This window comes from Erpetoichthys calabaricus, chromosome 11 (genome assembly GCF_900747795.2).
Source record: "Erpetoichthys calabaricus chromosome 11, fErpCal1.3, whole genome shotgun sequence".
Lineage (NCBI taxonomy): Eukaryota > Metazoa > Chordata > Cladistia > Polypteriformes > Polypteridae > Erpetoichthys > Erpetoichthys calabaricus.
In genome coordinates, this window is record NC_041404.2 from 83938532 (window position 1) to 83954595 (window position 16064).

The window sequence follows — 16064 nt, forward strand, 5'->3', positions numbered from 1 at the left end:
CATACACAGCCTCGTAATAATGTAATTTATAATTACTTAAAAATGAGTACTGCCAAGAGTCCATCGAACCCATCCCTGTCACCTCGGTTCTCTGCTTTAACGGTCCCAGGTGATACGCTCTCTCTCTCTCTCTCTTTCTCTCTCTCTCTCTCTTTCTCACTCTCTCTCTCTCTCTCTCTCTCTCTCTCTCTCCATCGCACGCTCGATCTCTCTGTCTGTCTCTCACCCTCTCTCTCTATCTATCTATATATATATATATATACACACACACATACCGTACTTATTCCTTTTGTCATCAGTTCGTTGCAGATTTTTCCGTATTCCTTTCTTGTTTTAGCACACCCTGCCCACGTCTATTAAACTGATGCTACACACCTAGACCGTTGTAGACTAACGTAGTGTCTCGATGTCGATCTGCTGATTCTTGCATCCCTGCTTATACGACAAGCAGGCACCCGTGCGCAGATCTCATTCTAAACATGATCGCTTAGTCTGGAACACAATTCCTTGCAGTGACTGTATTCTCGCAGACTCCTCATGTCGGACCCCTGACTGCCTTGCGGTAGCCAGACAAGACAAGACAAGACAAGAAGAGCAGAAGCAAAAAAGAGCGTAGCAGTTAATTTATAAAAGCGACGGACGGAGGCGCTTGGTGCAGCCGGCGGATTGGGGGATGGGAAGAACGTGGATTCGGAGCCGCTGCTTATTATTTTGCATGGATGGCTAAGGAGAAAAGGGAGCTGCACAGAAAACCATCTCTTCCCTGTTTTCGGTGAGTACGGATTAAACAGAGCTAGTTGTGGCGATGATTGGGCTCATAAGGTGCAAATTGGGTTTTGTTTGTTTTCTTATTTTTAATGGTATTGTTCTACGCGAGACTTCGATTATTATGATTATTATTATTACTATTATTATTATTACTACTATTTGTAAGTACTCCTTCCCACTGCTGAGAATGCATTAGGTATTCTGAGATCTAGACATGCATTATTTAAGTAATTGTTTGGCCCCAACGTAATTAGTACAGCACATGCACTTCAGTGCAACCACATGCTTTATTCTAAGAGAGCAAATAATGTTAGGCTATTTTAAGGATTTAAAATGTTTATGAAAAATTATATTAGAATTAAAGGCATTGGGGAAACGATCTCATTTAACAATCAAGTTTCTTTTTGAAACCATCTCCAGAAAAACGTTTTTCTTTTTCTTTCTCTCTTTTTTTAACGGACATTATTATAAAAACAGCTGTATTAGCAGATCAATTCAGCTTTGGCACCCTTTCTCCCAATCATACCGTTGTCATGGTAACCGAGCTATAAGACTGTATAATATACCCAGCCTATATTAAGACGCCTTTCGTTTTCCGTCTTTCATTTATTCTTTCTTTCTTAACACAAGTTTCACCTTTGTTTTAGGGGTGTGCCCTTGAAAAGTGGGGTCTGTCTTGAAACAGGTGCAGCCAGTGCTGCAGAAAAAGCCGGAATCTGTTTGCCCCTTCTTGAAGGGTTAATTATAATATTTAGCCACACGTCTAGTCTATTTGCACTGGAATACTAATCAATGTTAGAAAGGGTCTAAGTATGGAGAAAGAAGAAAGAAACGTAAACGTGCCAGTGGTCTTTAATAACACGCCTCGTGAGCACTGTGAGCATTTGTAAAATACAGTAACGGGGAAAGCTTGTGTCGGCTCAGGCGCCAGACATCCAGACAGTGTTACTAAAAGACAGGAGAAGGAGCCCAGACTAGTCATGCAAATGTGCACTTGTTGTCCGGGCAGGTATTCTTTTATTGTCTCGCACTTAGAAGAGAACAATCGCTAATTGCAAGAAATACGACAACTGCTATTACACATCTAGCATAGTTTAAAAAGCATGGCTGCAATACATAGGAATCTGAAGTGTTCTTTGAAAATGTGGCCTAATTATGCGAACCTCATCTCAGTTTTGACCTTGAAGTAACAGCTGTGTCTACGTTGATTAATACGAACACTTTGCTTTTTTAATAAGCTGATAACAGCAGTGTTCGCATTGTTTTTATATACCCATATTCATATATGGGCAAAGACGGAAGGAGAAATGAATGAGTAATGCCAAATCACATGGGTTAAAAACTGATCAAAAATCAATTTTTTTCAGTTTCACTATTTAAATACACACGCAGAAGTATAAGAAATCTGACATTCAGGGACAGCAGCTGTAATATAAAGCACAATTTTATATACAAGTGAGAGATACGCTCAGACGTCTAATATTTAATCGGTACGATGTAAAGTTCTCCACAGTGTGTACATCTGATATCCTTGGAGGAAGAACTGATGAGTTTATCTGACAGGTGCGGCTAAGTCAATAACGGCAGAGAGCACTGAAGGCTGCTGTTGACCGTTCTGTTTGGCAAAGCATCCCATATGTGGGACATCTTAATTTAAAGAAGATTCAGGTAAAAGATGACAATTTCACACAGATATGCGTACTGACGTGAGTACAAAAATCGACCGAATCTGTATTATAATAAATTAATTTAGAATTGAATTTGATAATTGAATTCCAATGAATATACTGTATATGCAATTAACAGCATCGTTTTAAATGACTTTTTATGCGCGGTATCATTGAGTTAAGCGATGCAGTGATTTATCTGAAGGTGGTTTATTCAGGAATTTCTTTGAATCTGCACAGGAAATAAAAGATCTCAATGCTCAGCTGCATAAATAAGGAGAGGATTATTCAAAGCAAATGGCATTCAGCTGATTTGAATGCCACCCCAAGCCCTGATGATGACTAGTGTTTGAATTTTGAGAGTGCCAATTTTTTAGTTTTGGCTGAGTACCTCATGGAGTGTTTCATTAGTTTTGGCAAATTGACAGAAAAAAGGAGATCATTTTGAAGTGACAAGTCAAATGACACCACTTATTTTGTTTCAAGGATAAGAGAAAGGATGCATATTTGACTAGTTCACATCTGCACGGGTTGGTCTGAAATTATAGTTTACCTTTGAAATTATAATGAGCTTGTGGATATTTTAATTTAATAATAACATAGATATTTAAAGAGATAACAGAGTTTTTTGTCCATTGTATAGGATTCTTTCTTAATTTCTATTAGATAGGTTACACTTCTTTTATCTTGCTATTATTTACATTTTGGATAAAATTAGTAATTTTCTTTTTTACATTTTGCTATGGACATGCTTTATTATAATTATTTATTTTGCACAAATTTAAACAAATCAATGCATTCATTTGTATATAAGGTATGATGTGGAAAAGCCTTTACAAAACCTTCATTTACATTGAATATTTTTAGGCAGTTTTGCATTAGCAGTATGTTATTGATATACTGCATGTATCTAAAAGCATTAAATGCCTTTACTACCTGATGACATTTAAGTTTCACAGTGTAGGTTGTACATGGTAACTAAACAACATATATTTGTAATCTTGGAAGTCAGTAGTTTATTTCCTTTTGTTATTTTTGCACACATTTTTTGGATTATGTGCTGTCATTATTAAAGCACTTGCCTTGTGTTAGTTACCCAACCATCACATTAAATGCTTTACTCCTTTTGCTTTTACTACAATTCAAAGTACATAAAATTCAACTCTAAATCCATCAGAATTTTTTAATTTATATTCTTGCACTATAATAATATTAAAGATCCCTCTTGATATCTTTGTGAAAGATTTACAGCCTTAACATAAGGAAACATTTTAATGTCAAGTATTAAGTACCCCCATCTCAAGAGACAAAATATAAGTGAATTATGTTTCTTTGTGTGTCTGAACACATTATGCCCTATTTTCCTTTTATAATACATAACTATTTGTAAAGACTGTGAGGTCAAATTGTAACAGTTTTGTTCAATAAGAAAGCCAAAGCAATTATTTCCCTGTTGTATTTTTGCTGACTCCACAGTTCAGTGATTTAATTCTTGCTGTTGCAGTATTGCCTTAGTGCTAATGTTTAGAGTGTACAGGAATGTTCTGAAATATGTGCATCTATGTACTGGGTACTTGTGATGGAGTCCAGTGTGTTCATTTAAGGAAATGCATCACTGACACATACAGAATTTGTTCTTTACTTACTGTCAAATTCAAACCCGGTAACAGAACAGTCATATCATATTAAGAAGTAAGATTTATACTTGAAATGAATCATGTGTCAGTCATTTTCACACATCTCAACGACTTCCACTGAGCAAACAGACACCACAGAAAAAACGCTTGAGTGATATATGGCTGAAAAATAATGAATTCTAATATAAACATTTTGACATAATCCTGTAGACATTAAATAATTCTGTATTATTACTTTCACTTTCTTTTACTGTTTATATGGACACATGTAATAAATTACAAAAAGCTATGATGGAGAGTAGAACTTTAGCGACCTTCAAATTTTGACTTGATGTTATTTTGGACAATCTTGGTGAACAGGATGAATGAGCTTGTTGCGCTGAACGGGCTATTCTCGTCACAGTTGTTCTAATGTTCAAATATCTTTTCATGTTTTCCTCAGATGTATGCATGTGCATTCAGTTAACATTTTCACTTTTTTAACAACAGATCTCTCAGCATCCAAGCCAGTGCCTCTTCTGTACTAGATTGTGCTACAAACCCTCAATGTTAAGTTGCTTCAGCATCCTAGCAATGATTAACTTGTCATACAGCATCTGTTGTCTGGTAGCCTGAGGTCTGTAATATATTGTCATCCAAGGGTATTACAAGTTTCTGATATAGTGCATACTTAATTATTATATTCAAATTTACAGCTAAGTATCATGTGAAAACATCAAATCAAGAATGTTTGGTAGCATTTGTTTTGATTTGACATTTTTGGGTAATCATATATTACTTCAAAATATCCATCCATCTATTGTTAATCCACTTATTGAATTCAGGGATGTATAAGCATTAAAATATGCTTTACTTAAAACAATTATATGCATTAATGAAAAAAATGATGCCTTGTAGAGGGTGAAAAATGTTGTAAGTTACTGTGTGACAGCTTAACTATACTTTGTACTTAATAATGTTGTCACAGCAAATGACAGCAGACTGTCCCTGTCATTTTGACTGGCAGTTCTGTAATTCAAAAGCTGAACTGCACCTGCCTAGAACACAGCAATGCGTCCAGTACAAAATTAAATTATAGTAAAATGGGGACAGTTTATCTATTAAGCAAGTAAGAAACCTCAACACATTTTGAAACAAAAAAAGATGAAAACTCACAATGTAGATGAATATAGAAATAAGAAAGGAACTCTGATTTAAATCATGTAGACCCTATTTTTAACTAAATTATTGCTTTTAACAATCTATTATTTAGATATATCTTAATAGAATTATATGTAGTATCATCAAAGATCATCTGGCCTCCTGTTGATGTCAACAGCTGATCCCTTGCCAGGAAGGGAGGCCAGAGGATGGCAGCATCGGACGAGTTGGCCTTCCTGGGGCCTATACACCCCCAATATACCGGAGGGCAGCATTCTTGTATTGCTGCCACTTCTTTTCAGGCATGCTGGGAGGTGTAGTCCTATGGTACAGCCCTGTTGCATACAGTACCATGCCTTTCTGCCAGGGTGAGCTGCACAGAGAAACTACCCCTGCATTCTAGAGACTTCTGCTTGACCCAGACATCAGGCTATGGGCAGATACTTGCAGTACTCCCGGGATCCGGTTTAAAGAGGGTTGCTAAGCCTTGCCTTGTAGAGTTGTAGGCAGGAGACAGAGGACAATACTTGTAAGAGGAAGAGGAGTTGAGAAAACAAGAAAGAAAAGGAAGGATTCACCATCCATTTACATTCTATATTGTTTGATAGATATTAGGAAGAATAAAATCCTTTATATGAACCCGTGACTGAGTGCTTGTGTGGGTGCAGGCCGGGGGAGACAGTGTTTTACTAATATGCTGGAATTGTTTGAAGAAGCAACAAAGGCATATAATCACAGAGGTGTATATGCTATTATTCACTGTAATTTTCAGAAGGCTTTTGATAAGGTGCATTATGAGAGGTTAGTAATCAAACTAAAAGAAATAAGAATTCAAGGTGCATCGTCTAGTTGAGCACAAAATTGGCTTAAACACTGTGAAAAAACAGTTATGGTGACAGGAGTCCTAAGTGGTATCCCACAGGGATTAGCACATGGGCTTCTGCTCATTTTAGTCTAAACAATTTGAGTAAGAATATAAACAACTACCCAGTTACTTTTGCAGGTTATAATAAAAGGAGAGGAAGGGCTGATAATGTAGAATCAGCCAGATCACGTTTTAGGCACCTGGACAATATACAGTCTTGTATAGATTTGTGGTAGATGAGATTTCATGTAAGGTGTTATACATGAAGTAGAAATGTTAGATTTGAATACACAATGGGAGGTTTGAAAATTAAAAGTTCTCCTTGTAAGAAAGACTTACAAGACATAGTGGAGCTGTTATTATCTACGTACATCTAAAAAGTGTGCAGAAGTGTTCAGGAAGACAAGTAGGATGTTTGGTTATATAACATAATGTTCAGAGTTCAAGTCAAAGGAGGTTATCACATAACACGCTAGTGAGGCCTCATTTGCAGTACTGTATTCAGTTTTTGTTTCCATATTGCAAAAAGACATAGCAGCACTAGAGAAAGTCTAGAGAAGAGTGACTAGTGTGAAGTACTTGAGACCACACAAAACAAAGATTTGGGGATTTGCCCCGTATATTGTCGTTGAGTGATCAATAGCGACTGATACAGGTCTTTCTGTAAAATATTAAAGACAAGTGAATATGGCAAACAGGCTGGCTTTATACAAAACGGCAGGAAATGAAAAAATGGTGTTGGTATGGACAGGAAATGATGTCATCAGGACGGGACGGAAGTGAGGTCATCTGCAAAAGATGGGAAGTGACGAATTTTGGCTTAGTCTTCACTGGTTCTGAAAGAGGAAAAGGTCTTAATGCTTGTTACCAACCCTTTTCCTGGTGTCTTTTACACCCTGTGTTGGACCCTTTGGCTGTCCCCTAAGCATGTGTGTGTGACACAAGGCTGATTCTGGGACTGAGAAGTATGAGCTATAAGGAAAAATGTAAGGAGCTGAACATTTTCAGAAATTTAGACAGAGATTAAGAGGTAACATAATTGAAGTGTTTAAAATTATAAAGGGACTCAGTATAGTGAATCCCTGCTGTTACTTTAAAATACATTTTTCAAAAAGAGCAAGGGGACACAGGTGGAAACTTATGAGGGGTGAATTTTGCACAAATGTTTAAATCATAGACATATAGAATAAATGATTAAGTAGTGTGGTGGAGAGTAGGGCTTTAGGGATTCTAATGTTCTAATGATTACATGTCTGACAGACTTATAAATACTCTACCCTTTTGCTCTATTTAAACACAAGGGAGTATTTACATTTTCTCCTGTTTAGAAATGCACTATGCATTAATCCTACGTGGAATATGCATACTGTGCATGTTTTTGTGTGTGTTTGACAAATACAGTACAATTTAGCAGTTGCTCATTTGGTTAACAATTTTGTGTATCCCTTGAATAAGAGCTGAAAAAAGCATTTTATGCATTTAGATTCAAAAATTAAGGAGATAAAGATTATTATGTTAGAATACCCGGTAAGCTGATCAAATACTTAAAGCTTTAAGGTCAGGAAGAATGTGCTTTTATCAGCACTCAGTGAAACACTTTATACAGGAATAAGTGTGCATAAAGAGCTTTTACAAAATCTAGGAAACATATGTATTTGATTTCACAAAGTCAAAAAGTATATTGCAGTGCAAATATATGAAAAATAGCCATGAAAGAAATTACAGATAGCTTTGGCTTTTATGCTGGAAACTGCTATCAGCATGTTATGATACTCTGAGAAATGGAAAGGCTGCATTTAACATTAAGGAAGAGCTAAAGCAAGGATGCTACCCAGTTTGTTCAAGTAATGAGCATGCAACTGTTTTCAGCATGAGAACAATTAATACCCACATTGATTAGTTTAGAGTAAAAATTCGTTATTTTACAATGACGTGGGAATAATATTTTGACATCAGCAACTTGTGTTGCCTGAAAGCCAGAATGTTGAAGGTACAGAAAAAGGTCACTTTGCGGTGATTTGCAGAACAGTCCTGGCGGAGAACCTAATTGTCATGTGCAGTCAATGTGCTCTCGAAGAAATGAATTTACAATCACAATTAATTTATACACCTACCTATAAGTAGAATAGAGTTCCATTTACCTTAATATTTAACATTAGACAACAGAATATGTTTGGGACTGGAATTCAAAGTGAGACAGAGACAAGTGTGATTTAAGAGGAGACATGCACACATGTCAAACACCACCGCTGTCATATAAGCATAAATGCCACAGAAGAAAGCAGTGGCTGTAGAATTAACAGGAATGGGACAGTTAATTTTCAGCTTGGCAGAAAGGACATAAGTACTAAGCATTGCCTATCAGATGCAGATCAGAAGTGATCAGTCTTCTACTGCACAATGTGTAGTAGTTATTAGCATGGGAATACTGGAAAGAAATCTGGAAATATTCCTGAAGCAGCAAAACAAGGGAGTCAAAAGACAGGTCTATGTAGCCTATAATAGAGAGCATGATATCCACATTTGCTCATGTACATGTATTAGAACTATCAGGTCCTACCATTTTAACACATATTTCTAGCAAGATCTTAACATTTTAATGTGTACATTAATTACTTATCTGTCTGCAAATTTTTGTTTCACAGATTAACATATTGTGTGCTACCACAAACATGGATGTAAAACATGTTCAGAAATGTATTATGATGTGAAGTTCAACATCAATGATAGTTTCATCAAACATGAGTTGGAGCTCTAGAAAGTACTGCAAAATCTGAAAAATACACATTTGAAACTTAACAATGAGAAATATACTTTTAATTTTGTAAGAAACCTTTCATGGCAAAGGCAGATCAAGCAAAGATGAAAGCTAGCACTGATCTACACCCATCTTTGTATACTTATATTTATGGCTTAAACATGGGTATAATCTATTACCTTGGATGCTGTTTATTCAAGCCAGAAGTACTTAAAACGTGACTCAACAGCAAGCATATAAAGCTACACAATTGCTAAGTGAACTTTAAACATTCCATACAACAAAACAGTAATACAGTCTTGGTCACAGTTAAAGCTAATCATAATCTGAAAAATAGTTAAAAACACTTTAAATAGTCAAGGAGAAATATACTTTAACTGGAAAAATAAATGTAGTTATTGTAATGTTTGGCATCTGTATTGTTCCACTTGAATGCATGAACAGAGAAATGAGAGAACAGCTCAATAGGGAACATCAAGGCACCATTAGTCTACGATATTAAGAGAGGTTACAATAATTATAAGGACTGTATAAAAAACAGAAAAACAACTATCATCTCATTAAATAGGGTAAAATTGAGAAATTGCAAAGAAGCATGAACTTATTGTTCGTTCACCTGATATTTGGAGATCATATCAGTAGGACAAAGGCATTCATCCAAATACTTCAGAAGAGCACTCTCTTAAAATAATACATATTGAGTGCTTTTTTTGTTAAAAAAAGGAACAATTAATTATTTCCACAAATATACTATCTTTCAGTGTGTTAGTCTTTGTTAAAATAATTAATGTCAGCCTTATATTATGAAATACTTTTCTTCTAGTTAAAGTGACAAAGGTTAATCAAGAGGTCACAGTTAGCTTTTAATTAATCTGCAAAAGATGACCTCCAGTCTTTCTTCTCGTTTGTAATCCTCAGTGTCCTAAAATGGTTGTCATTTTTCATTCATTTATGCATTTTCCACACTTTTTAATTTTTCTTCTAATGGTTGTCTGTGACAGCTCTATCCCACCAAATCATGTAAATGGGAAATTCTTCCATGAGTTTACAGTAGTATATCTGCTGCCATTAAATATTCTTTATCTATTACACTTTTTAAAAATCAGATTTCTACATCCTCTTGTTGCCTTCTTTTCTACCCAAATTCTTTGGCTCAATGTCAAATGCCCATAGCTGTACTAGGAACAAATAAGGATGGCTGTTTAAGGTTTACCCTTTGCACTTTTTAACCATACAGTGTCATTACCATTCCATATGTTTCTAAAATGCTTGCAAAGGAAAAACAATCCTGTTTTGAGAAAGTGGAAAATCGACTCCTCTTCTTACCTTCCATTTTTACAAAATATGTCTGACTTGTATTCCCACTCCACAAAGAAAACAAGCAGTACTGGTAAGAGTAAAGCTAAATTTGTAGAATTTGTTTTAAGTTAAAAAACAAAACAAAAACCTATTCAGGTCTTTTGATGTATGCAACAAGCTGCTAGAAATGTTCTACCAGTCCACAGTAGTGAGTGTATTGTTCTATGCTGTGGTCTCCTGGGGGAGCAACTTGAGCTCCAAAGATTCACAATGCTTGAACAAACTTATCAGAAGAGCCTGCTCCATCACAGGGCTAACCCTGGACTCATTGGAAGCTGTTGTGGAGAAGAGAATGGTGGCCAAATTGGATGGCATCCTGAAAAATCCCCTCCAGGAGGCGCTGTTGGAGCACTTTTAGTCACAGGTTTCTTCCACCACAATGTGCTAAGAAGCGCCTCTGGGGATCTTTTCTGCCCACTGCTATCAGGCAATTCAATGTCCCAGACTAAATGCTTATACTCTATGTTTACACTGTTTATTTATTTATTAGTTTATTAATTAATCAATGTATTTAACTATCTAACTATTGATTTATTGTATTATTTGTCCTGTATGTTTGTTTCTTTGTTTTTTATGTTTCTTCTGCTGTATTCATCTAAATTTCCCCTTGGAAATCAACTTTATCTAATCTAATCTAATTTAATCTATTCATTTGGATTTGGTTTTAAACTTAATTTTCCTGACTACCTAAACAATCTACTCAATACATTGCATTGCATTGCTGCCAAACTGGAGACATACAAGAATTTAAATACTACAAACAGTGATGACATTCTAGACAGATGCAAACAGGTTGTAATAGGAGTGCACAGCTTCTAGAAAACATCCGTCCATCCATTTGTCTCCCCTCCCATTTTGTGAATCCACTTTCTCCATTACAAGGATGAAAAGAGCTAGATTTTAGATGGGAGGTCATTCCATCACAGAACACATTGATGCACACACCCGCTGTTATAATTGTGGGACAATTTAACATCACTAGTGACTTAACATACACATCTTTTTGGAGAAATATGGGTCATAAAGACAAAATTCATATGAACATGGGAATAATAGATCAAGTCCTTGAAGTTATATTCTTGCAGTGCAAACCACTCCACCACCTTGGAACTCTACATAAAATATGAATGTTTTATTATGGAGGAATCTAAAATGCTGAGTTATTATAGAATAACTGATTTAATAACGTCTTTAAAAATATACATTAGTTACTGTATTTATACTGTATGCTGTTAGTTCCTGAATTGGACAAAGCATGCTTGAGAATGAATAGATGGATGGATAATTATTTTTTCCTCAGGCAAGAAATCATAAAAAGAATCCCAAATGAACAACAGCCTAACAAAGCTATTTTTGTTTTTTAGTACATTGAAGATAAATAACATGACACAGGGCAAGAAGAGACACAGGGAGAGCACTTAATATGTCTTCCCTACTGCGTAAAAAAATTACACATTTATCTAGAAATTGCAATATAGTAAATTATCTTTGCATTCTTTTATTGCATATTTAAACTTTATTCTTCTTTCTTCTGTTGTAGGATATGGGTTCTGATTTATTTAATTATATTTAATTTACACATAGCAATATCTGTCACAGTTAGCCTACAATAAAAAGCACACATCATCTAAATTCTGTGATGATCATCTTGCTGATAAATAAATAGTTTCAAATAGTGGCAACAGAAGAGAAATTAAACATAATACATAATTGAGATTCAATGTTACCAACACATACATTGCAAATATTTATCTAGCTTAGCCTGTCCTCACTGACAACTTCTCAGATATGCCCATATGTGTTTCAAAAGAAGTATACCTTAATCTGTTCTGTCCAGCCACACAAACCGTTAAAACAGGAAGCAGGTAATAGGCCTCCATGTTACAAAACCATCAGTTTAATTCCCTCAAAGCAACCTCAACTTAAATTTAGCTTGCCCAAAACCATATGCTATATTTATTGTTCTCCACAAAGGTTTGGTGTCCTCACACCTCCTCATCAGTCCAGAGTCCTACATGCCTTTCCAGGCAGTGATTTGGGATTTTGCTATTCGCAGCATCTCATATACAGAGGCACGCTTGAAGAAGGCATTGCAATATCTTTGCTGGAAATAAGCAAACATGAAATGACTAGTGCTATTTGACCAGGCCTCTTTTAGGGAAAATCTCTTATCAATTACACCTTCATGGCACACATGACATAGTATAAATGGTAATTTTATGTAGACATTTGACTACAACATATACTGTACATTAGAAGAACTCAAAGCAATATATTTAGTAGTACTAAGCAGCCTTTACTGTAGACTTTCCTACGGCAGATCTGAATGAAATTGTAAAAAGCTTGTTTTTTAACCAAGGATTTATGAATTTAGGGACAACAGAAAATTAAATAAATGCATGCAGTTATAGTAAGTGATTTGTAATGTAGAATATTGGTGACCACACTATGATAAGCGTGACCCTGGTGTTTGGAATTACAGTACTGTGATTCCAGCTGATGGACAAGGCTGTTCTTAGTCCTTTAGTGACAAACTTTGCTAGTATTTGCTTAAAATGAGTAAAAACTAAAATTATGTTTACCCTGGGAAAGTATTGAATATATTGCAGAATTATTTTAAAATAGATTTTAAACAGTTTTGGGTGAAGTGAAAACATTTTGATACAATGCTGCAGTACAATATATTTTTGGATTAATATGCAGAATACCTAAAGTAAATTTCACTGCAGCTTTATTTAGCTTTTTATGAGAAAAAAGAGGGAGATATAGTATTTATTTACATAACATGTTAATTATGAAACAGTTTCACTGCTCCACGTGACTTTATTCTATCCTGTCTTTATCCTCTCAGTTAGGACTGCTGATGTGTTTGCATCATGCTGTGATCTTTATCTTTGTGAAAGGGCTTGGATGAAAAATAAAGAAATACTCTTTTTTAACAGCCACATGAGATGTTTCAAACGTTTTCAATATACCAGCCTATTCAGTGTTACATAATAGAAAATGTGCTGCAGAAAGAGATGCAATACTGTTCTGGAGAAGGTCATGAAAGGTCTTTGAGGCTGGGTGAAGAAACCATTTATCAGGGTCAAAACAACACTGCTCAACAAAACATATAAGAGTTATATTATATTACAGCAGACAAAACAGCAGTACAGTACATGCAATAATTAGAGTGCTGCTCTGTCTAGAGGTGGTCTGGCTGTTGGCACACCGACCCTGAATTGGATTAAGTGGGTATGAGAGTGTTATTTTAGTTAAGTTGAATTGACTCCAGTAATGCTGCTCCAGTTCTTCACACATGATCCTTGGGCAGATACTGTATATTATTCATTTATAGCATTATAATGGAAGATTAAGCTAGGCTAAACAAGAGTGTACAACATATGACTGTGAAGTGCTCACTTTCTTGTTTGTACAAAATTTTGTCAGGAACTTCGTATATCACTATTTCAGTATTAACAATGTTGAATTAGTGTGTAGTATAAGGAAAACAGATTTTGTCTTTATTTAGTTTTTCCCTCTTTTTATTCCTCTGTCACTAAGGTTTTATAATATAGTATTTTTAAACAACCAGTCTAATTTATATCAAGAAACACATCTAAATATTTTATTAAGTTCTGGAACATTATAAAGAGAAAGAGACACCTCCAATTATCTGTTGACATTTACTATAACAATATATTAGTCTTTGAGGCCATGGAAACTTCATGCTTAATTTGAAACTTAATCATGCAAAAAATAAGACATAACTTACAAATGGTATGAAGACCTTCAAGAACTCCTTATATTCAAGGTCTTGCTTTAATATTTTCTTGTCTTTTCAAAATTGCTATAATGTTTAACGGATCAAAATCAGATCAGAATGTGAGTGGTGACAAGAACTGTCAAAAGCTTTTCTAAAGCCAATCATATCAAAATGTACCTTCTGTTGGATAGTGCCACACATGAATAATCCACTTGACACAAGGATAAGCTGTATGTGTAATCTGCCTCTGTACAGGCAGTGAGTTGATGCCTGTTTTGCTGTGACTGACAGCTCATGGCACCTCCCTGATGCTTGAAGGCTTTCTCTTGCTAGTTTAAGACATATATATCATAGTATCTGTATTTGCAAATTATTATTGTTCTGGCATGCTATAATAAGAAAATATAATAATTTCTGTCTGTCAAATGCTGCACACTGGTATTGTCTAACAACATATTTTTTTATCATGAGCACTATTTCCAAAAATATAATGCAAATGAATAGAAAAATCACTATGCACATTTGTTGACATTCAAAGATTTTTACAATTGAGTCATGTATCAATATACTTGAAGGGAAAAAAAATGTAAAAATTTCAGCCTTAAGTGCTGCTGTTCTACAGGGACTCTTTTACAATGCGAAATCTGAGTATATTGTATCATATGTATGCTAACTGTAACCTCTTAGAAATAAAAGGAAACCTTTTCCTACTTATTTTCTGTGCTGTCAATTAGAGCAATTTGTTGTAACTGACATGTTCTTATTCAAATGACTATGAAAGATGAAACAGGTGCTTTTATTTACAGTGGGCTTTGAGGAGAAATAGTGGTGACAAGTTCCCCAGTATGTTGTTACAAGTCACAGATGGCATTTATGCAAAACTGAGGTTTGTAAAGTCCTTTACTAAGGAGAACCTGGCAGAGCTTCCTGCTTTCTGGCAGATCTCTCCTACACCAGCATGGCTGTATGGGGGGCTGTATCCTATACTGTATTAACTTTGGGAACTTGGACTGTATAGTGTTCTTTACATAATCTGTAAGTACTGTGAATGTGAACTCCTTTTCATGTTACCATGTTTCATTCAGAGTTTGACTGAGATGATGAAGGGTTTCTAAGGTTTTTCTTGATAAATTGATAAAATAGACTTTAAATAAAATTTGCTTAAAACCTACCTCAACTAAGTATAACAATAATAATTTGATAAAAAAAAATCACTGACACTATAAGCATAGTAGTCTGTCTATAAAAGAAGTATCTTGATCTTTTGTATGCTAAGAGAAATTTAAAATGTAATTTTTTTGCAGTGCTTGATGTTAACTTGCATCCAAGTGTAATGTACTGAGGCCTCAAAGAATGTTATTAGTTACTGTGCTAGGAAATGTGCTAGCAGGGACCATGAACAAAGTTTAGGAATACTAATAAAAATCTATTTCATTTCGATGCTTTAAGCAATTGTCTGTTGTATGCTGCCCTTGTCCCTGCCCTGGTACCTTCCAATCTATGGAACTCTTCATCTACTTTCAAATTATTACAGATACTATAAATATTAAGATAGACTGGGGAGTGAAAGTCAGATGCTGCACTGGAATGCCACTTGAACTGTCACATAGTGTGTATAGTCTTTGATGTAAAGGTACAGGGTGAACCATACTCATTACTTATAACTACCATCAATAATGAATAAGTATCTGAATTTCAGTGGGATAGATTCCTACTTATATCTTTATGATGTGTGTGTGTATATAGTATGGCATGTTTGTACATTGACATGACTGAGCCCTATATTTGGTAGTGACAGCTATAGCAAAGAAAGAAAGAAAGAATAAATAAATAAATAAATACATACATCCATCCATCCATCCATTTTCCAACCCGCTGAATCCGAACACAGGGTCACGGGGGTCTGCTGGAGCCAATCCCAGCCAACACAGGGCACAAGGCAGGAAACAATCCCGGGCAGGGTGCCAACCCACCGCAGATACATACATAAATTAATAAATAAATAGATAAATAAAAAGAAAGAAGAATTACAGCTTAAAACCTATAACTATTCCCATTTGTATCCCTGCCCTGCTCTCAGTTCATTTACTTTCTTATGACTCAATTTGTGAGCTCTTTAGAA

The 16064-nt window shown here is 35.3% G+C and overlaps 1 protein-coding gene across 1 annotated transcript in view; it reads left to right on the plus strand.

Annotated features, from left to right (window-relative positions):
* The first annotated feature begins 545 nt into the window (after window positions 1-545).
* The window catches only part of psd2 (pleckstrin and Sec7 domain containing 2), a 265093-nt gene continuing 249574 nt past the window's right edge, over window positions 546-16064 (plus strand). Inside the window, exon 1 of the mRNA XM_028813479.2 lies at window positions 546-772. The gene's annotated coding sequence lies outside the window, so the exon portion shown is untranslated. The remainder of the gene's footprint in view (window positions 773-16064) is intronic.